The 13,403-nt window shown below is 41.2% G+C and overlaps 1 protein-coding gene across 3 annotated transcripts in view; it reads left to right on the top strand.

The window, feature by feature from the left end:
• Positions 1–13,403, top strand: part of KLF12 (KLF transcription factor 12) — a 233,455-nt gene that overhangs the window by 132,418 nt on the left and 87,634 nt on the right. The gene's annotated exons all lie outside the window — the stretch shown is intronic.

The following is a 13,403-nucleotide window of genomic DNA, read 5'->3' as shown; positions in this document are numbered from 1 at the left end:
GACAGTGGCACAGGCCGCCTGGAGAAGATGTGGATGTCCCATCCCTGGAGGTGTTAAAAGCTGAGTTGAGTGGGACCTTGGGCAGCCTGATCTATTGAGAGGTGTCAGCTCTCAATAGATCAGGAGAGTTACAGCTAGGTGATCTTATGAGGTCCCTTTCAACTCAAAGCATTCTGTGCTTTTCTGAAAAATGCAAAAATGAATTATCAGTGTTCTTGTAATCCCAAAGTTAAGGACTCTGTTTGACAGTAACAATTATTTTGGTGCAAAGGGGTGATTTCAGTGACACTAAGGAACATCTGCTCCCTACATAGTACCAGGTGTCACGTTCTGTTGCATCTAGCATGGGTGTGTGTGACTGCGCATACCCTAACACCTGCATATTACACAGCATTGCAAGGTGGGCAGTGTGTTCATTTCTGTGTTAAAAAATCTAATTAAGCATTACAGTACCTTTTTTCCATTATAAGGCAAAGCATGAACTTCTTTCTCACGATCTCCCATATTCGCAGGAGATGCTGTGTATCTTCTTCTGGGGTCTGCGTATATAGCAAATTAAATGATTGCCAGCTTCACCACCTTGTGCCCTCAGAGGTGCAATGGTGGTATATCATTTTATTATTATTTTAATAATATATTACATTATTATATTATTATATATTTATAATTATGATATATAAAATAATGATAATAATGATGGTGATAATAATAATAATAAAATATTAAACAAGTCAACGTGCATCTTTAATGATGTCTCATCTTATTTATTACTTATATTAAAAAAATATGTCCTAAGAGCTAGAAAATGGGACTTTTCATTCTATTGGAAGATAACTGATGGGCTAAGCTGAACAACTGCTATCCATTTCTTTTACTTTTCTAATGGTCACATGGAAGAAATAGTCCCTGTCACCACAGAGAGCACGTAACAAGTTTCCATTAAATTGAAATCTCACTTTCAAGGGGACTTGAGAACTGTTTTATGTGCAGTTTAGCTTCAGGTGTCTAATCTAGTGTTTTATATGCATTATTTGTCAAAAAAACAACAATTTTGTCTCTAACAACATTTAATTTTAGTGAATGTCTTATATTCTCGAGTTGATACAAGCTTATTAATGAGAAGTTCCTAAGCTGCTCTTGTGAATATTTTCTTTGGAAATTGATGTTTCCTCTGTTAAAATCAGTTAGCCCTCCTGAACAAACTTAGAGTAATGTCCTCCACAAATAATACTGCGATGTTCATATTGCTTTTGTATTTCTCTGCTCTGAGAAAAACAAGGAAAATTAATTTTTGTCTGCTGTGTCATAAAATACACTATGATATTAACAATTAAAACATATCTGACTGAATTCGTTTTAGCTCATCTGTTGAGATTATATTTTTTGAAGGGTTAAAGACACTAGGAAATAAGAACATGAGCGTGTATAGTTGCCTCAGATTTCAGCTGTGGTAGTTTAAAATAATGGAAGTTGCTATAGATACACACTGTAAACTCTATAGTGTGGAAATTACTGTGAATAGTGACAGATTTTATTCAATACTATTTATATTCAGTAGCCTTAAAATCGGAAAGAATAAAATAATATTCCTATAATATACCTATGGCTTCATGGTTAAAAATATGTCTTCTTTTTTTTTTTTTGTACTATAATGTCTTAGTTCTTTTGTTGTAATTTAAAATTCAATATTGCAGTTCTGGAAAAACTCTTCAGATTCTCCCCCTGTGCTTTCTTTCTGTAAAGCAAAAGTAGTGTGTATTACCTCCACCTAAAAGAGACTCCTGAAGAATCACTGATTTGCAGTAACTGTTAGGTGGTTATTACTGCCATGGGTTGAAAACTGAAACAAGTCACCCCCAGAGTGTTGTGCTAAATGTTCTGTATCTGAGTGTTAGTCTGCAGTTTCATGTATAGTGTCAGTAGGCTGCTGATCCCATAATCCATTTTGTATCTTTTTTAGCTTTTAACTGTAATTTTGGTATGTATACTTGAGGCTGAGAAAAAGTGCACATATAGGGTTAGACTCTTCTTCTTGGTTTTGCAGTTAGTACTGTGATATACCAGGTCATTGAGTTGAAACAAAGTTCATTGCAGATGCATTAAAGACTAATTTTTCCAAATCTACATATTCACAGATTATATAAGAGCACATTCACTTTTGGGGAAAAAGACAAAAATAGCCATTCCCATCGTTGCCTCCCAAAAGCTGTGTTAAAGCAACATTACTAAGCCTGAAAGATTAGGCAGTCAGCCTTTTGGGAATGTTAGGAAGAAAACTCTCTTCTTGTTCAGATCCTGTAGTGTGCAATTACTGCAACATGTACTTCTTGTCTTCGTTTTTGTGGCCTAGTATTAACGGAGGGACAGGATGTTTCAACATTGGGTTTCAGGGATATCTGCTGACAGTGGAAGAATGATGAATCTCAGCTGCTCTGGGTCCCATGTCAGCCACTGGCAGGGCATTTAGCTTTACTTGGCAGAAACTTTCACTCCTGTCGTGACCATCTCCCCCGCTCTGGGTGAGATCACCCATGCTGTTCCTGACCACAACCCAAGGCCTACTGCCTTGCCAGTCAACCCTGCAACCCTGGGGGATGAAAACCATTTCCTTCTCATACTCAGGGGTTTATTCATAGCCCACTCAGTTGCCTCTGAGGTGACATTGGGTATATCTTTTAGGGTTTGTAGGATAGCTGTTTTAGGATCTAACATGGTGGAATCCATTAAAACACAGCTCAGCTATCATGACCCCTGGGAGCCCTGGTCTCAGTGCTGATCGTATCTCAGCCTTTCTAGACACAACTTGCTGTCTCTTTCCTTTCTCAGGAGAAACACAGCCTTTGCATTTTGTCCATCTGTAGGGCTTTTTTCCAGCCAGCGTTACTCTTCTCCTTCCAAGCATGGCTGTTATTCCTTCTCTGAGATCAGCAGGTGCTCTTCTTGGTGCTGCCTGGTCCCAGGGGAAGGGCCACAGTGGGAAGCAGGAGGGGAGTTTGGGAGATCAGAGATGTGCTCCTTAGACAAAAGGTCTAATGAGCAGGAAGTAGAGCTCATTAATCTGAGCTCTTATCTTGGAGGATGAAGGCTTTGGGCTGTGTGACTTCACACTGTGGACCCTCATTGCCATTGATTGGTACAGGGCACATTTGTTTCACCAGGCTCAATGTCCAGTTAAGGGCAGATATCTGCCTGAGGAACATGCTGGAATTTGCTAGTTTTTTAAAACCTTATTTGAATTCTTTTCTTTCTGAAGTAAATCTTCCCTTTTTATCCCCAAACTACTGAAAAAAAATAGTTTCAGTCAGATCTAATTGTAGTTAGTAGCATTCAGTGTACTTTGTGTAGTAAGGAAAAGTAAAGATGCAATCTCATTTCAGAGGTCAGATGAACAAAATCTACATAAACTCTACATAAACTCTAGAATGAAGGACAGAAAACAGAAAAACAAGATCAGTTTGGGAAAACGAGTTCTACTGGTGAAAATTAAGATAAAAAGAGATGTGCAGAAAGAGGCAGAGAAATCCAGCTGCAGTGTATGGAAAACATATATGAGTTTGGGGCATGGCAGCAGCACTACTCCTGGTGTATTTTCCAGCCAACAGAAAAGTTGTTGCCTCCTCATGTGTAATGCGAGGAAGACTGAGTAAGGAGGAAAAGCTAAAAAGAACTAACTGCCCAGTCTTTTATGGTCTCTTCACATCAACTGTATTTACCTGGTATGTAGAGTCCTGCTGTGGTATCTGGCACCACGTGCCCAAGGAGGAATGATTTAGATGTGCAAGATCAGTTTGCGAGGGCTGAGCTCCAAGCCCAGGGGAGAAATGGCTGAGCATCACATGGAGCTGTGCAACAACTTGTAGATAGTTAAATTATTTATGAATTATTTGTCATAGTCCTTTTATTGCTTTTATATTGATGAGTAAGTATTCTGTGGCCAACTCTTTGTATAAAATTTTAACTTCTCTGTCTTCAGCAAATTATAGGCTGCAAATTATTCTTCAGGATGTCATTTATCAAAGCAGGCTGGTTTACTTGTGAGCACTGAGTACTTCCATGTTAGGTAGAAATAAATTTTAGAATGTACTCTGAATCTGTTCACCTAGAAGCATAAAAGCTGCTCAGCATTTCATTTCAAAAACGACTTGCACTAAGCCTTGCTAGTTTGCTGGACCTTTCCATCCACAAATCTGTTTGATAAGTACTTGCAAAAAGTTCCTGATGTGTTCCATATCATGTTAAATAAACAGTCTGTACTGACAACTCCAAATCCATTAAAAAAATCCCTCTATATGATTAATATATTTTCATAGATTCATAGATACATTAGGTTGGAAAGGACCTACAAGATCATCTGTCCAACCATCCTCCTATCACCATCCCTACCCACTGAACTACTAAATCAAATCCCTTAGCACCTCATCTAAATGCTTCTTGAACAGCGCTAGGGATGATGCCTCAACCACCTCCCTAGGCAGGCCATTCCAGTGCCTGACCACTCTTTCAGAGAAAAAATGTTCCCTCAGATCAAATCTAAATCTTCCCCGGCGCAACTTGTGGCCATTCCCTCTTGTCCTGTCATTATTCTGTCATCATTTATCAGGGAGAAGAGGCCAACCCCCTCCTCACCACAACCCCCCTTCAGGAAGTGGTAGAGTGCAATAAGGTCTCCTCTGAGCCTCCTCTTCTCCAGACTAAACAATCCCAGCTCCCTCAGCCGCTCCTCATAAGACTTGTGCTCCAGACCCCTCACCAGTTTTGTTGCCCTTCTCTGAACACGCTCCAGGGCCTCAATGTCCTTCTTGTAGTGAGGGGCCCAAAACTGAACACAGTACTCGAGGTGCGGCCGCACCAGAGCTGAGTACAGGGGGATGATCACCTCCCTGCTCCTGCTGGCTACACTATTTCTAATACAGGCCAGGATGCCGTTGGCCTTCTTGGCCACCTGGGCACACTGCCGGCTCATGTTAAGCCGAGCATCAACCAACACCCCAGGTCCTTTTCCTCTCTACATTCTTCAAGCCATTCTGCCCCAAGCCTATAGCATTGCATGGGGTTGTTGTGGCCAAAGTGCAGGACTTTGGCCTTGGCCTTATTGAACCTCATCCCATTGAGCTCAGCCCAGCTATTCAGCCTATCCAGATCCCTCTGAAGGGCCTCCCTACCCTCAGGCAGTTTGACACATCCTCCCAACTTGGTGTCATCTGCAAACTTACTGAGGGTACACTCAATTCCCTCATCTAGGTCATCAATAAAGATATTAAACAAGATGGGCCCCAAAACTGACCCTTGGGGGACACCACTCGTAACGGGACGCCAGCTGGACTTAACTCCATTAACTACTACCCTCTGGGCATGGCCCTCCAGCCAGTTCTCCACCCAGAGAAGAGTGAACCTGTCCATACCACGGGCTGCCAGTTTCCCCAGGAGAATACTGTGGGAGACCGTGTCAAAGGCCTTGCTGAAGTCCAGGTAGACTACGTCAACAGCCTTTCCCTCATCTACCAGTCTGGTCACCCAGTCATAGAAAGAGATGAGGTTGGACAAGCACGACCAGCCCTTGGCGAACCCGTGCTGGCTGGGTCTGATCCCCTGGTTGCCATGCACGTGCCGTGTGATTTCCCTCAAGATCATCTGCTCCATAACTTTCCCTGATACCGAGGTCAAGCTGACAGGCCTGTAGTTCCCTGGGTCTTCCTTACGGCCTTTCTTGTAGATGGGAGTCACATCGGCAGGCCTCCAATCTTGTGGGACCTCTCCAGATAACCAGGAATGCTGACAGATGGTAGAAAGCAGCTTGGCAATCACCTCTGCTAGCTCCCTCAGCACCCTTGGGTGGATCCCATCTGGCCCCATGGACTTGTGGCAGTTCAGATGGAGGAGCACGTCTCTGACCGTCTCTGCTTGGATCACAGGGGGTGCAATGTGCGCACCATCCTGGACTTCCAGTCAGGGCAAGTACCCTGAGGATAACTGCTCTGTCTATTAAAGACAGATGTGAAGAAGGCATTGAGAACCTCAGCCTTTTCCTTATCATCTGTGGTTACATTCCCTGCCTCGTTGAGTAAAGGAGAGAAATTATCCTTAGTTCTTCTCTTGCTGTTAATATATTTGTAAAAGGATTTTCTGTTCTCCTTTACTGCAGTAGCCAGTCTAAGTTTGAGCTGGGCTTTTGCATTTCTAACTTTCTGCCTGCAAATCTTGGCCAGTTCTCTGTAGTCACCCCAAGTAGCCTGTCCCATCTTCCAGAGGACATAGACTCTCTTTTTCTCTCGGAGTCTCAACAAAAGATCCCGGTTCATCCACACTGGTCTTTTTCTCCTCCGGCTTGACTTACGGGACTCCGGGACAGCCTGCTCCTGTGCCTTTAAGATTTCCATCTTGAGGAGCATCCAGGCTTCCTGGACCCCTTTACCTCTCAGGAGTAAGTCCCAAGGACCTGAACAGGTCAAAGTCTGCCCTCCGGAAGTCCAAGGTAGCAGTTTTGCTAGTCACCCTCTTGACATCACCAATAGCAAACTTCACCATTTCTTTCTTAATATTCTTTAATGTAAGCATCAAGGACTCAAATTTATTAAGTCAATCTTCTTTGGTTCATAGTACTATTCAGTGCATAGTTTTTCAATAAATTAAATGGAAAGAATCCAATTTAAAGTTGGACGAGGGAAGATAGAGAACTAATGGAAATTAAAGAGAGGAAGAATTACTCCAAAAACTTGAGAGAAAATCCTATAAGGAGTACTACTGAATGGGCATATAACATTTCTATTGTTTGGGATTTTATAAGCTATTTGTTTAATGCCAAGAATGGTGATGAACTTAAGGAAGTAAGATATTTTAAGTAGTATTTTACTTCCCCTTTAGCATTTATTTAGGGAACTGCTGTTTCTTCAGAAATTATTCTCAAATCTAAAATGGATTAGTACGAGAAATACAAATGCATTATCAGTATTATATGCTTGGAGCAACTGTTATTGCAAGGAACTTATTATAATGCTGTTGTTAAACACCTTTTTAGACTTTCTCTTGTATTGTTATATGCCAAAAGACATATATTAATTTATTTCAACAGATTCTCCCTTTGATAGAGTATTGTAGTCACACTGGTCAAATATAAATAACAAATCCAAGCTGAACATCCAGTTTTCTGAATGTGTTAATGATGTAGGAATTGAAGGCATAGTTTTTTGTTCCTTAAAAAAGTTGTGGTAGACCTGTGTAGAGTCTGAAATACTAGGAGTCTGGCCTTGTGTTCAAGAAAGGTATTATTTTTACATGTAACTTACCAGGTAGGATGGGGTCTGATGAGTTTTTTGAGTTGTAGAAGGTGTTAATCACTTTTTCTCCTTGTGTGCCAATGCCTTGATATATCTGCCTGCTTTGGGATGAGAGAGTTAAATACCAAGTAACCTTAATGCTTCCCTGACTTTGGAAATGTATTATTTAAAAATAAGTCATTTTACACTAAGTGTGTTTGTGTTCCCTGTTAAATGTGTTTAAAAATTAATGCTGTTTGTATAGAGATCTCTTTTCATTTTTAAGCACACTTCCCTGCACCTCGTTTGAGCCGCTGCAAAAAATTTGAGCCTGCAGTACATTTTTATTATTGCAAATAGTTGTGGAATACCTCTACATGGAGTGCAGTAGTACCTTAGTGTGACTGTTCAGGAGAACTTCGGAAAATATTTTTATAACCTTGGAGCCTGAATTTTACTTGTCTGTTTATTAATGGTTGGTTTGACTTCTGTCTCTCCAGTTCAAAGTTATTCTCTTATTTTGGATCCTTTTCTGTAGGTTCTACATGTCTATCAACAGACTGCTAGCAGAGGGTGCCTGCACCTCATAGCTTGCACTGAGTTTATTTTGCCTCTTCAGAGTCACAAAGAGAACAGAAATTCTATTGTTAGGCATTGACAGTTGGAACCATCTGCTTCGAAATCAAACATCCTATTGCTGTGCTGACATAGTGATCCCCTAAGTGAATCATGAATTCCTTAAAGTAGGTATCATTCAGTCTCTCCTGTTCAATTGGCACAATTTGTTCAAATGCATTTGCACTGAGCCCATTTTTATTTTAATCATCCCTGGACCCTGCCTGCTCTTTCTCGTGGTACCAACTGGTGCTTTTTAGAAAAGAATCAATGGGAGTTATTGCAATAGACTGACTCAACCTAACTTAGGAGTGCATTCTCTTGGGGATCTCTTTTTCACTCTGAACACAAAATTCCCTTGACCCTAAGCAATCATTTCTCAAAAACTGATGGCAAGCTACTATTAAACTTATGCTTCCTGTGAAAAACAGAAAGATCTAGCTGTCTTCTTCAGCGTGACCTCTTGGATTTGTCTAATGAATCCAGACTGCACAGTCCTATCAGCAAGGGAAGGCTCGGAGCAGCAGCCTCAAGCAAAAGGCACAAATGCCTGCTCGCTTGGAGCTTTTCCACTCAGAAACAAAATTTTACATCTTTTGCTTGGCTTTAATTTTCAGCTGTCTGCATGTTTGCCCTTCTCATTTCACGCAGTGGTCTGTCACCACCATTCTGGTATCCCCCCCATGTGTAGATCAGTTCTGATAGCTGCATCTCAAAGTGAGCATAGGTGAGTCTCGGTGCCTTCCAGAGAGATTGCAGAGTATTTGAAATAGAGGTCATTTCATTCTTTCTTTTTATTTTGTTTTATTATTTTATTTTTTTACTTAAACCAAGTTGCCACATTTCTTCCATTTTTTGGAGTTTTTTGCTTGCTTTGATTGAAGTGGAGATTTTCAGGCAGAACTGCGTAAGCATTGTGAATGCAACTTCTCATGTCAGGAAGAGGCTTTCAAAAACATCTCTACCTATAATTTTTAAGAGAGTTTACTCTTAGATTAGTAATACAAAACAAACCAAAAGACCCTGAGTAATGATTCAGATGTTTGTAAGGGCTCTTTGAAGCGCCCAGTCCGTGTGCCAGACTTTGGTGCTATGCAAGGTTCTGCCTGGGGCACAACAGAAGAAAAACTCATGCAGGAAAGTGTCATGCTAAGCAGCTGCAGAATTGCAAGTTCAGGAGGGTGAATTTTCTGCAGCTATCTGCACAGCATGAGCATTACCGTTTTGTAAACCCTAGCATGAGTTTCTTTTAATGTGAGGTGCTGGAATATTCCCGGCTACCTGGATTTCACCCTGCACACACGGCAGACAGAGCAGAAAGCTGTTGCAGATGGGCACAGTTCTGTGGTGCCTGCCCCAAGGCCGCGTGCCCACAGCACTCAGCCTTCTCCTCCTTTAGGTGCAGCTGTGGCGGGTGTATCAAAAGGAGTATCATTTTCTCATCTCATCCTCCTTTAACTCCCTGGCAAAACAAAATCATCCCACCTCAAATTGCTGCTGCCAGAGCAGAGCGAGGCGGGGCAGCACGATTACAACTGAAAATAGTTAATTTCTTTTGTTTTTGTTATTTATTTATTTTAATTTTTTGTGATGTTTGAAGAGTTAAATATTTAGCGATTTATTTTTTAACTTCCTGTCCTCAAAGCCAGCTTATTTTATAAAGGCTAAATTTAGTCTGCTCAGTTTCCGTCATCAAGGACAGCTTTTTTGGTCTGCTTTCTTACAAATTGTTTGACCTTGAGAGAGTGCTGATAGAAAAGCAGTTTCAAAGCTGACAACTGATTGTTGAAGGATTGTAAGCTGTGCCGTGGAGAGCAATAACACTCCACAAAAGCATGAAGTCTCACTGAAACCTTGTACCCTGTGAAGTTCATGAGTGTAAAGGTGCCAGGATGAACTGCTTAAAACAAAATGATCTTTGATTTTGCGCTGCTTTCAGCTTCTGCTGAGTGGACAGATGCTGGTGCTGAGAGAAGATTGCCATGAGCAGGATGGTGGTGTGGAAAGGGGCTATTACAAAATGTGGCGTACAGTAAGTTGAGTTCAGGGGCCTAGAAAGAAGATGACATGTAACTGTGCAGGAAAGGGCGGCTGTCCAGCAGATAATTTGTTATCAGCCCTTGCTGTACCATGCTCCACTCAAGGCATGGTAGCTGGAAAACAGGCGGTAATGCTTTTTCACACAGCCCCAAAAATGCTTTGTGAATAGGAAAATCACGTGTTGTGTGTGCCTGGCAACGTTTATTAGCAGCCGGCTAATGAAAGGGAGCACTGCAAGGGTACTGGTTACAGCTCTAAAGGGCTGGCACAGAAAGCATGAGCCAAGAACAGTGACCAGCAGAGGCTGTGGCATTGTTCAAAACCCCTTCGAGCAGCGAGCCATGCTAATCTGCCTTGCAGTTCTGTTTCTGCCTGGATTTCAGCTGAGACATGAGGGCAGGGGCTGAGGCTGCTCCTCTCCTTTATTTCAGAGGCTAAGAGTACTGGGATGAGGGAACTACGTGGGGACACACGCCCTCATGTTCTGCTTCTGTGGGCTGGGCTGGTGGCCAGGGCAGCCCTCTGGGTCACAGGGCCCTCCAGCTCAACCCCTCCTGACCCACCAAGTGCTCTGGAAGCTGTCAAACTCCCAAGAGCAACATAGACGTTTCTGGGAGATGACTGGGGAAAATGTGTTCCCAACTCTTAAATGAGCAGCTAGCTGAGCTCACACCGCCACAACAAGCCCATTTCACTTGATAAGAGTAGAAAGGCAGGAGAGCAGAGGGGAAAAACAAACAAACAAAAAGCTCTTGTTTTCAATCCAACTGACATTATGAGCTGAAATAATAGCTGGAGGTATGCCTCTGATTATCCTAGTCATGAGTAGGGTGATGGCCTGGAAGGAGGCTATTGCAAAATGTGGCCGACAGTGTGTTGAGTTCAGGGGACTAGAAAGAAGGTGACATGTAACTGTGCAGGAAGGGATGGCCATCTGGCAGATAATGATCCTTTGAATTAAAAAAGATGTAGTCCCACTAAGTAAAACTAATGGCCACACTCATTGTCTAAGGAAATGAGCAGTCAAATCTCAGTTAATAATGTTCTTGGAAGATTCCAATAAATGAAGTACTGAGAGTTCAGCCATCCCTTTTTGCTGAGTTCCCATTCTTGGTTACACAGTTCCTAATGCTGTTGGGAAAGGTCATTAGAAAACATTTTCTTATACCAAGCATTTCCAGCAAATAAAGGTAATTTAATATTTAGAAATTATATTCAAATACAATTTACATAGAGCTTAGGCAGCTTATGTTAAAATCCAAGATTGTGGAAAAACACCTGCACCATGTTTAGGTCACTGTTAAATTGCGAGTTGTTGGAGTAGTTGTCTTATTGACAGTACAAAATATAACTCATTTTTTACAGTTTTTATCTTAAGCCAAAGGAGGTACAAGCTGTTACTAGTAAAGATCCTGCTGTCTTTTGTAATGTCAACTGAAATCAGTGACAGCCGGAGTGTATGAAAGCAAGGACAACAATTCTTAATCTTCAAGTTTTGCCAGTGAAAGTAGGGTATAGGAACGCAAACCAGTTTTAATCTGTGCAGTCATTCATGAGGACATTGTTAATTTATCAAGTTTAATCTCACTACTGAAGGCTGAAATAGTAATAGTAACTGTATTACCATAGTACATCGTAGCTCCAATCATATACGGAGGGCTGATCCAGAAATTAAATGGAAAGAGCATACTTATGAAAGGCAAATATAATATAGGGAATTTGTGATAAAAAATAAATATATAAAGACTGCTAAAAGAGAAAGTGATTTACATGATAGACTGTTGTTATATTATACTTTTTTTTTGTTTTTTGGGTTAGTTTTTTTTTTCCCAAAAGAGTAGATGTAATTACTTCAGTTTCTGTACAAATAAAGATCTTTTAAGACTGTGGTGATAAATGAACTGTGTTTTGTCTCAAAGCCAACTGGCTTTATCCGTGAAAAAAAATGCTTAATGTACCTTCTGTCTATCCTATTTGCACTTGCAGTAGTGGCATTGGCTTCCTACAAGTCTAGGGTCCTTCCTTGCTTTTCCTGCCAGGGTCCTGATACGACTGAGGCAGGCATCCCTGTGTCACTGGAATCTGCCTCAGACGCCCAGGGGAAGCCTGGAAGTCTGCCAACATGTAGGGATTCCTCCACTGCACATCTGTCTGCTCTTCTTCAACAAAGAGCTGGTGATTTGTTCTGCTTCTAAATGGCTGCAGCATACCCTCGCCCAGCCCTGTGCACAAGGGGATGCATGAAGGTCTCTCCTGTACATGGGTTAATCCCATCTATCTCCCTTCTCACTAGCCTTTAGGATATATGATTGAAGGCAACATCTTCTGAAGGTTTTTCCGTACGTTGTGCAGGGTTTCCTGCTCCACCTTGCCTTCCCTCTGCCACCATTCTCTTTAGCTAAGCTGAACCTGTCTGTTTGCCCACTGCATGTGTAAAACTTCTGTCAGCTGTTGCCAAGATTTGAAAAATGATCCACTTTGTGCTATGTATGTTTATGGCTTTGTCCTTATCACTGCACATACGGTGCACCTAATGCTGAGTCTCATTACTGGTGGTATCTGGGATAAGGTGCTTGAGGATAAGTTGTAAGCAGTCATTGCTGAGCAATTGCAGGTGTTTCTACCTTCTTGAAGAAGAAATTTTCATAACCTTGCAACTTGTATTTGTTACACCATTTGAAAAGGGACCTGTTATTTGTGCTTTGTTTATTTTTAATCAGAAATACCCATTGTCTTTATAAATGAATTTTTGCATTTGTTATTTGTATTACAGCAGAACAGTGGGGTCTGTGGCCGGATGAATTGGGATCTCTTTGTTTTAAGTTGATTTGTATATGAATAGAGCAGGAGACATGCTGTTCCAGAGATGTTCATGCTTTCAAATGGGGGGAAACGTTAGGTCCAAGAACAAATCTAAATCAGTTAAATGGGTGAGACCTACTAAAACTCTCGTGTTTCAGGATGCCAGGGGTGATACCCACTTAGGCTGTTGTTATTATAATTTTTAATATTAATGTTTCTATTTTCCTTTTGCAATACAAGTTCATTCTGTAATGAAATTTGGCTCTGACTCAAAAATGATGATTCCCAATGAAAATATTTAACATTGTAGATTATAAAAATCCCAAATCAAATTCACAGTTTGTGTGATTGTTAGCCTACTTAGAGTTGATGAACTAAAATATTTCTGGGTTACGTGTGCCTGACTGAATATTTTTAGAAATTGCATAAATACTGTAGTGTAGAGAATGAAAGAATGAATTTGGAGCTGTTAAGGTACCATAAAAAGATGACTTATTAGGTCTGTGTATGGAAGAATTGTTTTGGATCAAGGTTTGAAGTAGCTTGGCAAACTTCTTTGATCTATGTTAGGTTTCATACTGCAGTAGGGAACAGTCTCTGTACCTGTGGCAGTGCACCCACAGAGAAGCACCACTACAGTGTTGTGCCAGATAGATATGGAGCTTTGTCTTACTACCAGGTTATCAATGGGCA

The sequence above is a fragment of the Cyrtonyx montezumae genome, unplaced genomic scaffold (genome assembly GCF_038088225.1).
Source record: "Cyrtonyx montezumae isolate F1298 unplaced genomic scaffold, pur_monq_1.0 scaffold_3, whole genome shotgun sequence".
NCBI lineage: Eukaryota > Metazoa > Chordata > Aves > Galliformes > Odontophoridae > Cyrtonyx > Cyrtonyx montezumae.
This window is presented reverse-complemented; position numbering and strand designations above follow the sequence as displayed.